This window comes from Triticum aestivum, chromosome 3A (assembly GCF_018294505.1).
Source record: "Triticum aestivum cultivar Chinese Spring chromosome 3A, IWGSC CS RefSeq v2.1, whole genome shotgun sequence".
NCBI lineage: Eukaryota > Viridiplantae > Streptophyta > Magnoliopsida > Poales > Poaceae > Triticum > Triticum aestivum.
Window position 1 is genome coordinate 572,960,234 of NC_057800.1, and position 10,725 is coordinate 572,970,958.

Consider the following 10,725-nt stretch of genomic DNA (forward strand, 5'->3'; position numbering starts at 1 on the left):
TTATTTAATAACACTAATATTCTTGAATAATTATTTAGTAACACTAATACTTCTTGAATAAGTAGTTTGACCATAGTTTGACTAGATTTACTGAAAATTTAAAAAAACTGAAATTTGAGCATAACTTTTTTTCCGTTTGGAATTTAAGGATTCTACAAATTTGCAAACAGGCTGTAGGCGGTCTCCATCGGATGTAACTTTTCAAGTAGATGATTTTTCATATAAAAAACTTTTTAATCCGAGTTCGTATGCAAAAGTTATGCCCATTTTACAAATTCCAAAGAGATTTTGTAAATAAAGTCGAAATTCATATTTGTAAATTTTCCCAACAACTAGACCACATATCACATGGAAAACTTATTTTATTTTATTTTTATTGACATTTCCAGCATTTTCTTTTATTTTTTCTAAAACTGAAAAGGCGGTCAGGGGGGGGGGGGAGTTTGAAAATGGGATCTTTAATACCGGTTCGTGCCATGAACCGGTACTAATGCCTCAAAGCCCATTAGTCCCAGTTGGTGGCACCAACCGGGACTAAAGGTCTAACCTTTAGTACCGGTTGGTGCCACCAACCGGGACCGATGGGCATCGCACCCTTTAGTCCCGGTTCGTGGCACGAACCGGGACTAAAGGGCCCAGGTGAACCGGGACTAATGCCTTAGCCGCACGAACCGGGATAAATGCACCCATTCGTCCCGGTTCTGGACTGAACCGGGACTAATGGGCTTACCCGGCCTGGACCAAAGCCCCCTTTTCTACTAGTGCATTTATATATTTTCAAAATGCAAAAAACATTACCGGAGATGATTGAAGACTAACAATTGAAGATTTACTTCATTTAGGCACCCTGATTTAACCCATGTATGCCTTTATTTTTTCAGGGGAAGCATATGTATGCCTGAACGAGGAGATTTGTAAAGTTAAGTTATTTCTTGTGTAGAAGGTATTGGACCGATATATGCTTCTCCTCTTGTATTTACTTCTTGCTTGGCCACTTGAACTGATGTATGGCTGATGTTTTCTAGCCAACTTATAATCTCATTTGCAGGTATTTCTAAGTTTGGATATTTTTTTGTTTCCATTTATAATTCCTAAACATCCGTTTTTTTTTTGCAATGTTGCACAAAAACTATATTTTGTGTAACTATTAGTAATCAAAATAATTGTTGTTCAAACAGTATTTTGTGATGAGTAATTTTATTTAAACTCCAACAATTCCATGTCACCGGTGATGGAAATAGATCTTGCAACTCCAACAACAGAGACCTAATTAAGTACAGTTTTCCATATTTATTTATTTTCAAATGTTGAATTGACCTCACAACCTTAATGTAGTACTAGATTTATAGTATTCTTCATATTATGTATTTGTCGACTGTGTGAGGTGGATTTTCACTTGGCGGTGTTGGAGCAGGGTGCATTGCTAGAAAAGAAGAGAGAGGTCGGGGCGACCAGACGAGATATGATGGGAGGGGAATGACACGGGAAGATCTAGGTGACTTGGATGCAGTGTTTGAGAGGTACACAGCCCCCGGAATTCGCATTAGATTTAGATGGTCTCTTTAATAAGTTGTGGGTATGAGTAACAATGAACTGAGTGTCACTTACGAACGTATATGATGTATTGTTATTTTTATTGGATATGGTGTAATAACTCGCATGCATGAACACTAATTTTATTAGTCGAGATGTGATCTGCGTATTCAAAATTTGGATTTAATAAAACGTGCATTGCACGTGCATGTTTACTAGTTCCCTTAAAAATAAGGAAGACGGTTGGATGAACATTTTTTAGCGGGAGAGCAATGGCTGCACATAAGTTCGGTGCACCCCATGATGATCAGTAAAATCAAATTACTCCCTCCGGTCCTTTTTACTATGCATATTAGAATTATATGAAGTCAAAATTCATAAAGTTTGACCGTATTTATATGAAAAAATATCAACATCTGCCATGCTAAAGTTATACAATATGAAACTTTAAGTCATGACACATCTATTGATATTGATTTCAGATTATGAATGTTGATATTTTTTTCTATAAAGTTGGTCAAACTTTACGAGGCTTGACTTCAATCAAATCTTATATGCGAACTAAAAAGAACCGGAGGGAATACATGGGAAGACAAAGAGCTGCGCATGAGTGCCTTCAACTCTTTGCTAAATCATAAACCAGTACTACTGATTATACTACATTACAAGGCATTTGGATGACTAGAAAAATCAACAAAACCTATCAGAATCTCTCTGCATTGGGCACTCTAGCACCAGCTAGCTTGAACTACTACGTCAAAACTAACGCGGCCTGTGATCTGCCTCCACCGCACCTTCTCTTGAAGCTCTGATCCTCACAATCTGCGCGCGTCCTCTTCCTGCCGTGGTAGCCATACGGCCCGCCGTCGTTCCGTGTAGGTGGTGGAACTGTCATGGTGCCGCCCATGGGTTGACATGGTGCGGACCCGTCGGGTAACCGCCGCCGTAAGCGTAGGGCATGCCGGTGTAGCCGTAGTACATGGAAGGATCAGCTGGCCACGGCATCCCACCAAGAAAAGGATCGTAGCATGCCGGGGCAAAGGGAACGCGGTAGCCGTACTGATGATCGACATGGCTGGCCGCTGTGTCCGTGAGAGCGGATTATCTACCATGCACGGTATATACCGCGCATGCATTATCTACCCCACCATGTCAGATGTATTTTTGAAAGCGTGTTTGACAAAGTCAGGTGAATAGTATTACCTACTCTATCTATCAGCTTATCTCTTTTCTCCTAGTCAATTAGTACTATATTTTAAGTTGACGATATTTGAAACCCATTATGATTTGTTTGCATATTTGTAATCCTCGCGATGAGACCTTTTAAACAAGATCAGGCACGAAAATATTATAGTGAAATTTTAAACAAGACCGTGTTTAATAAAGTTTCATCGTGTTTTAAAATTTAATTTTTAAAACTTGTCAAAATATATTCAAGAATGTTCTTGTTTAAAAGTCCTCGTCACGAGAAGCACAAATATGCAGATGCATCTTCTATTGAAATTTTGGTTTATACGATAAAATGATTTCTAATTTGTAAACACGTGAAAAAACATGTGGGAGTTAAGCAAGACATGAGATGGTGGACAAACACTAGTAGGGAAAAGCCTATACACAGAATTTTACCAGTAGCGTTGTACAAAATCAAGCGTTGTTGCTACTTAGTAGCAGCACGCGTAAATAAACCGCGCTACTACTATGACTTTAGCAGTAGCGCGTACTAGCGAAAAGCGCTGCTGCTACGTTTGAACTGGGCGCACATGGCTAGCCCAACCTAGCAGTAGCGCGTATAATGGCCCAGCGCTACTGCTAATCTCCTTAGGTGCAGCGCGCTTACGTGTAAAGCGCTGCTGCTAACGGAAATAAAATAAAGTGAAAAACAAGTAGAAAAGTAAATGAAAATGAAAGAAATAGAAAAGGGAGAAAGAGAAAAAATAAAATGTAAAGAAAAATAAAAGAAAAAAAGGGAAAAAAGGAGAAAGGAATAGCAGTAGCGGGTTTCAGTAAACGCGTTATAGCTAACTTAGCTATAGTGCGTTTCCGGGAACGCGCTACCGTTACGTTTCACTTAAACAGCGGTTTCCCCCACCCCGCCCCCCGGCCACCAATTCTTCCCCAAATCGTCCCCCGCCCTCGCCGCCGTCTCCTCACCGCCGCCGCCCGAGGCCGCCCTCAGCCTCACCGCCGCCGCCCGAGGCCGCCCTCAGCCTCACAGCCGCCGCCCAAGGCCGCCCTCCACGTCACCGTCGGCGCCCTCCACCTCACCGCCGCCCGAGCCCGCCCAGGACCGCCCTTGCCTGTGCCCGAGCCCGCCCTCTCCGCCCCTGCCTCCGTCACCGAGCACCTCCCCGCCACCGTCTCTCCCCTCTCTGTAAGTCCCCCACCCCTCCCCCTCACTCATCTCTCTCTGTATTTTAGAGAAAAAATTAGATGTTAATTAGATGTTTTTCGGTTAGGGCACTAGAGTTTTGCTAGGTTAATTAGGTTAGTAGTGCTGCTAGTAGTATTGGTACAGTAGGTTAATTAGGTGATGTTAAATGAATAACCTAAATGAATGAAATTAGTAGTTAACTGAATTTTTTTCCTTTCATCATTATAGAGCAATAAAGTTAACTGAATTTTGTTCTATTAGTAGTTAAATGAATTTTCTTCTACACTGTTTGCACATGTGGTTGCTCGTGTATATTTGGACACTGTTTGCAGGGAATGATGCTTAGTGGCCTATGTTTTGCCGGAATGTTGATTCATTTCTTTTCCGGCAAATTTCAGGTTCTCGATTTGTCCACTTTTTAGAAAAGCTCATGCCGAAATTTTCCGTGAATTTCGGCATGACTTGTGCTACAAACTAGGACATATCGAGTGCCCGTAATTTGCCGCACCGGGAAGGAGTCAACATTCCTGCAAAACAATAGGCCTTTTTATGTCATTATTCATTTTATTAGGTCTAGAATTAATTTACTAGATTTAATCATAGGAAACATGACTAGCAACGATGAAGGACAGGGTTCTGGTGATTGCGACGACGCCTACCGGGCGGCAGACGAATTTTTTAGCCTTACCGATGATCAACCGATGTTATTGCTGGGCCCACCGGTGGCATCGGGGACTGAGACCGACACGCAGACCGGTGCTGAGACTGAGATCGGCGCTCAGACTCAGACCGGCATCGAGACCGGTGCTGAGACTGAGACAGGCGCTGCCTCGGGGAGCGGAGCCGGTGTAGAACCGAAAGCAAAGAGGCAACGGGTTCCTAACAAACTCAGGACTACTAGAGTGGTGGTCACGGAGGTGGACGGCGGCAATTTTGAGCCGACGGCGCCCGAGGAAGCGCGTCGATGCTACGGCAATCAAATAGGCTGCATCGTACGGACAACCGCCACCATCAACGATGAGAAACTACAGAAGATAGAAAATATGAGGAGCTCCCTCCTAAAGAAGTTTCACCAGATATTCTTGTTCCCGGGCCGGAATGAGAAGGATTATAAAGATCCAGATGAGGACCCGACAATGAAGAAGATAAACAAACACGCCATGACCAAGTTTAGCGACGTTGGCCGCCTGGAAAAATCGAGTGAAAGCAAGGATCATTGACAAGAAGGAACCCTACTCCGAGATTGTAAAGGATAATCCGACAATCACAGAAGAGCAGTTTCAAATATTCAAGGAGGCTTGCGAGGCCGAAGATGCCAAAAAAAAGTCTAAGTACATGAAGGGGCTTCAAGAGAGGAACATTGGGAGCCACCACCTCGGAAGCCGTGGTTACGACGGAAAGAGGTCCAAATGGGCCAAGGAGGACGCGGAAGCCGCGAGTCTGGGCATCCCAGACCCCTTGGCGGAGTTCACCGTCCCGCAGGAGCCTGACGTCCTCAGGGCCCGGCACCGTTGGGACCCAGTGAAAAAGGTTTACGAGACAATACCGGTCATTACCGAGTTCATGAGACTGCTGGTAATTTTAGTTTCTGATCAATTCGACTGCACACGTTAGTCATATTTGTAAACGATCTTTGTGCCTTTTGCAGAGAGAACAACACAGGATTGCGGCCGAAAGCGACTCGCCGTCTGAGGCATTGGCGAGGCCCAAGTGGGACACTCCATTCAAGCGGGCGTTGAACATATTGAAACAACAACCGGTGGATACTCGACCATCGTGTGGACGCGTGCACGGTGTCGGAGACGGCACCGCGTGGAAGAAGTACTACCGTGAGACCACGGAGGAGAGAAAGGAAAGACGGAGGTTAAATGAAGAAAACATCGACAAGAGGGTTGAGATTGCGGTTGAGAATAAATCAACTAAGACAGTCGCAACAGCGGTAGCTGCCGCAAAACAGGTGGCTTTAGATATTTCTACTACCTTGGTTCCGGCCGTTTTCAATTGGACCACGCAAAATACAAAAAAAGATGCAGCGGACTTTCCCCTTGCTGACTTCTTGGTGGGGAGCAGCTCGACTAGCGTTGCACCAGCACCTGCAGCTGCACCTGCTCCCGCACCGGCTCCCGCACCGAACGTGCTAGGCGGTGCTTCGTCTTTGGCTGAGCTCGACGCCCTCACGGTATCTGTCACACCGGCCCCCTTCAACATAAATGTATAATCTCCCGTTTTCGTTGCCTGAATTGGCGCCTCCTCAGGGTTTGAGCATCATGAGTCGGTGCCTGAATTGCCGTCTCAACATATTATGGACGACCTTCCGGTAGTAAAGAAGTTTAGGAAGAGAGTGAGGAAAGGCAAAAAAGTTGTTTCTATGATCCAGCCGCCTCAGCAACCTCGGCTTCAGGACCGTATAGATATCCCCGGTGCGGATAAATGGCATATCCCCGGTCAACCAATCCTACCTGCAACAGCGCTACGGGCCAGATTCGGCGATCTAAAGAGACTTCATGACGATGTGCTGCGGGTAGAGAAAGACCTCATCGCCTCGAAAGATCCAGGATACCCACTCTACGTGGTTAACGTTCCGCGGAAAATGTCGTACGTCGACAGCTTCCCCGCGGATAGGTTCTTCCTCCGATTCGATTACATATTCGACATGTTTCACGTGAAGAAGCTGAATTTTACTTTTGTCCGCCTTTATGCCTTGCACATGAACTACATCATCGGGGTTGAGCAGATATCTCATATCTATGTCGCTGACCCGTACTACATGCACGAGGGCTTCTTGGGAGTCTGCGCAAATCACCGTGAATACGCGAGGGATTACATCGTCAGTTTCATGCTCACTAATAAGGACAAGAGGGCGATTCTTGTGCCTTATCATCCCGTGTAAGTCATCCGCGCTGCTATCCTTCCTTCGATTTCAATCATTCATTTGCATGGTGGAGGCTAATTAATTTGAGGACTTATTTTGCGCAGCGGCGGGCGTGCCGTCCTCATCATCCTCTACCCCCGATTCTCCCACGCTCTTTACTTGGACACGTCTAAGAACATTCACAAAAAGGATTACACCCACATCAAGGATGTTCTCGACAATGCTATGTATCACTACCAATCACTGGGTGGAGAGGTCAGGGACAAGAAGATGAGGGGCGGCAGGGTCGCCTTCGGCCATAAGACCAACTTCTGCTGCATCCAGCAACCGGACGATTCTCTTAATGATGGATTCTATGTCCTACACCACATGCTGGAGTACAGACGGGATCACCAGAACCTTCGCATGGCACCTACTTCCGGCGATGCCCATATTCTGCAATGGGCAAAGGACATAGGAGATATCGAGGATCATCGACTTCGAGCTGAGTTCTATAACATCCAGCGCAAACTTGCCCAAATCATCATGAAGGAGGTCGTCGGAAAAACAGGGATGTTCTATGGAGAAGGACAAATGTCGCGGGAAGACGTCCGAACATGGATAGCCTCTCAGCGTCTCGACCTGAAGCCTTTCACTAGGCTTAGGGACTATCTCCCTGACTTGGATGGATGGAACGACATGTTGGAGTGATTGTCGATATATGACAATGTGTCCATTTAGTCCATACTTTCTGTCTGACAAAATTTTGAGTTATGCACGGTGAAACTTTATTTGTGATGTAATTAAACCGTCCTCGTCCTCGACTAGCGAAAATCACTCTAGTTAGGGCATTTTGGGGTACGATGAACTTTGTTATTTATGCTTATGATATGTTGTTTTTATTTTTGCCAAGTCTGTCTCTTTCTGTTGCTCAACTATATATGTTGCATATCATCGACTCATGTGATGATGCAGGTGCATAGATCATAGATGGCGAAGAAGTGCTATGCCAGGAGTATATATACGACAAGTGGCCGGAGTGTCAGGCCCTTCCGGTTTCTGAGCGACAGGCAGTAGTTAGTTTAGAGGTTCACGCTAATGCGAAAGAGGGATACGAACTCATGTTCTCAAAGTGATAGCTCTTCTCGCGTATATCATTGTTTAGATGGATGACGATGTATTTGCATATCATTCGAGACTTGTATCGCTATTTTCGAGATGATGACGAGAGACCACTTTGTGTTGGATGATGATTATGATGATGACATGATTTGATGAGACTAATTGTATGTATATGCTATGATTACATTTGTATGTGTATGATATGCTAAAGATTATTGTATAAAGCCTATTCAAATACAAAACAAATATGCAGGAAAAAATTAATAAATAAACTAGTAGTAGCGAGGGGGGAAATTTAGCAGTAGCGCCGCATTTTCAGTAGCGCGTCCCAGCAAACAGCGCTGCAGATAATATCAGTAGCGCCCTTTCCCAAAGAGCGCTACAGCTATTCATGTATAGCAGTAGCGTGGGACAACCGGCGCTACTGCTATACGTTAGCTGTAGCGCCTTATTAGTAGCGCCGGTGCCCGCGCTACTGAGAGGCCCAAAACCCTCGCTGCTGGTAGGCTTTTCCCTAGTAGTGAAAGCATAGCTTCTGTGCATTCTTTGGTGGATGAAGCATAGTAATAAATGGTTGATGTGACAAGACACAAGAGTAGTAGAATATAAGGGAATAGATGCAATTGAATAAACAACATGCGAATGAAAATAGAGCAGCCCAGACCTGCATGCATCCGGATCTCCAAGAAATGGATGGCTTAGCCATGCACGGGATATCCCGTGCATGGTAGAACATCATTTCTCCTGTCTCCCTTGTCTCCTGCTTCTTTCTTGGCTCGTGCGCCGCTGGAGCTGACGTCGATCTGCTTCCGTCGCTGTGCTCCGACTCCGAGGCTGCGCCCTTCTTGGAAGAAGCGTGGCTATCCCTGGTGCTCTCCTGCGATGCTGCCGGACTTTGAGCCTGAGGCGTGGACGCCGCGACCTTGTTGCTTGCGGCGGAGCTGCTCCATTTCTCTGTGCCACCCGAAGAGCTGCTGGCCCTGGCGGCGAGAATGTTGGCAATGGTGGCGCGCAACGTCGGGTTGGGGACCAGATCGTCCGCGCTTGCCTTGGCCCCGCACGTGCACTCGGAGTTGGCGATGATGTGCACTCGGATGCATCGGTCGCAAAAGCTGTTGAAGCAACACTTGCTCGCCACCACCACGCCGGCCATCACCTCCTTGCAGATCTTGCAGTGGAGATCCGCCGGGAAGCCGTCATTGTTACTCTCGTCGGCCAGCATAGGAGGGCAGGCACAGGAGCCCTTCAGAAGTCGAATCTGGAGTCGCCGTTTGTGTGGCAGTGCTGGATGAAGTAGCCCGGGACACGGCACCAGTGGCACACGTACCCGGCCGGCGGCGCCCACCCGTTGTGCGTTGCTCCACGGCCTTTGTCGATCACCGCGCTGATAGCTTTTGCCTGGTCGTCCTGGGTTCCGTCGGACCTCAGGGCCGACCTCGACGACGAACCACCGTTGTCTTGCCTCGATCTAGGGCACAGAGGGGGTATGTCGGATGGCACAGCCACTCGGCGTACCAGCACCGTCGAGTTGGGCAGGGCCAAGGCGTCGTCGTCCGCGTACTCCTCGCGGGTCTGCTCATTGGAGATGGTGATGCTCTCCTTGGGACCCCGGCCGCGTGTCCGGCCGCGACCATGGCGGTCTGTCTTCATGATAAGGCGCTTCAGCTCGCCGACGGTGATGGAAGGTGCCGCGACGGGCAGGGAGAATGTTTCCATGCAGTCCTCGTATCGGTAGCACACTGCCATCGTTCGGCCACGACGATCGAGATGGACGCCCTCGTGAGCTGCGCCGAATTCGCTCGCCGGAGATCAGCCTAGCTAGGATGGCTGTAGCTACGAGGCTCAAGCCAACAGGCTCTAGAGCATCTCCAACAGGCGCCGAACGCGCCGCGCGCAAAAAACTGATTTGCCGCGCGCCCATCGCCTGGCTTGGCGCGGTGCACAGCGCTGGCTCCAGCAGCCGCGCTAAAATGCAGCGCGCGCGTCGCTCCAGCAGCGTGCAAAAATGCAGCGCGCGCGTCGCTCCAGCAGCGTGCAAAAATGCAGCGCGCGTGACTCGCCGGTGCATTGCATATGGCATTTTGAACACAAAATGAAGTTGATGAAACATTCAAAATGCAATGAACATGACATATAAAATTTCACACAAACAAGTTGATGAAGAAAAGTTCATGCCCACAAGTTCAAAATCATACCCACAAGTTTATCCAACCAAGTTCAAAAGGCAAATCAAGTTCAATACACAAATGAAAGACACATCATTCCTCGTCCTCGTCTTCGTCCTCGTCTTGATCTTCGAAAGACGATTCTTCCACCTCCGAAGATAAATCTTCCTCCCTCTCCTCATCGCGCACCGCATCACGTGAAGCTCCGATGGTGTTGGCAAGATCTTCAATGGCATCTTCATGGGAATGTGTGCGAGGAGGCACATCGAAAGACATTCTGCCCATGACGGTCGGAGGTGCACCCATGCCTCCCATGAGAGAAGCAAAACTCATGCCTCCCATGGTGGCTATAGCGTCGGGGGGTGCTCCAAAGCCAGCCATGCCTCACATTGCACCGCCCACGGTACCTCCGAAGCCACCCATGCCACCCATGGCGCCGATGCCACCGCCACCCATTGCGCTGAGGCCACCGCCACCCATTGCGCGGATCATGGCTCTTTTTTGGATCAAGACTTCTTCATGAGCAAGATTGACATACTCCTTTTGCACCTCATTGAGGATAGATGTGTCCAAGAAGAACAAGTGCTTCTCCCATTTCAACAATCTTGTTCGCTCCTCATTGCTCATCTTCCTCTCCTCGGCCGCCACCTTCCTCTCCTCGGCCGCCAACCTCCTCTCCTCGG

At 47.4% G+C, this 10,725-nt stretch overlaps 1 pseudogene; it reads right to left on the reverse strand.

Annotated features, from left to right (window-relative positions):
• Positions 1–2,284: 2,284 nt before the first annotated feature.
• Positions 2,285–9,623, reverse strand: LOC123058682 (E3 ubiquitin ligase PQT3-like; annotated as a pseudogene).
• Between the last annotated feature and the right edge of the window lie 1,102 nt (positions 9,624–10,725).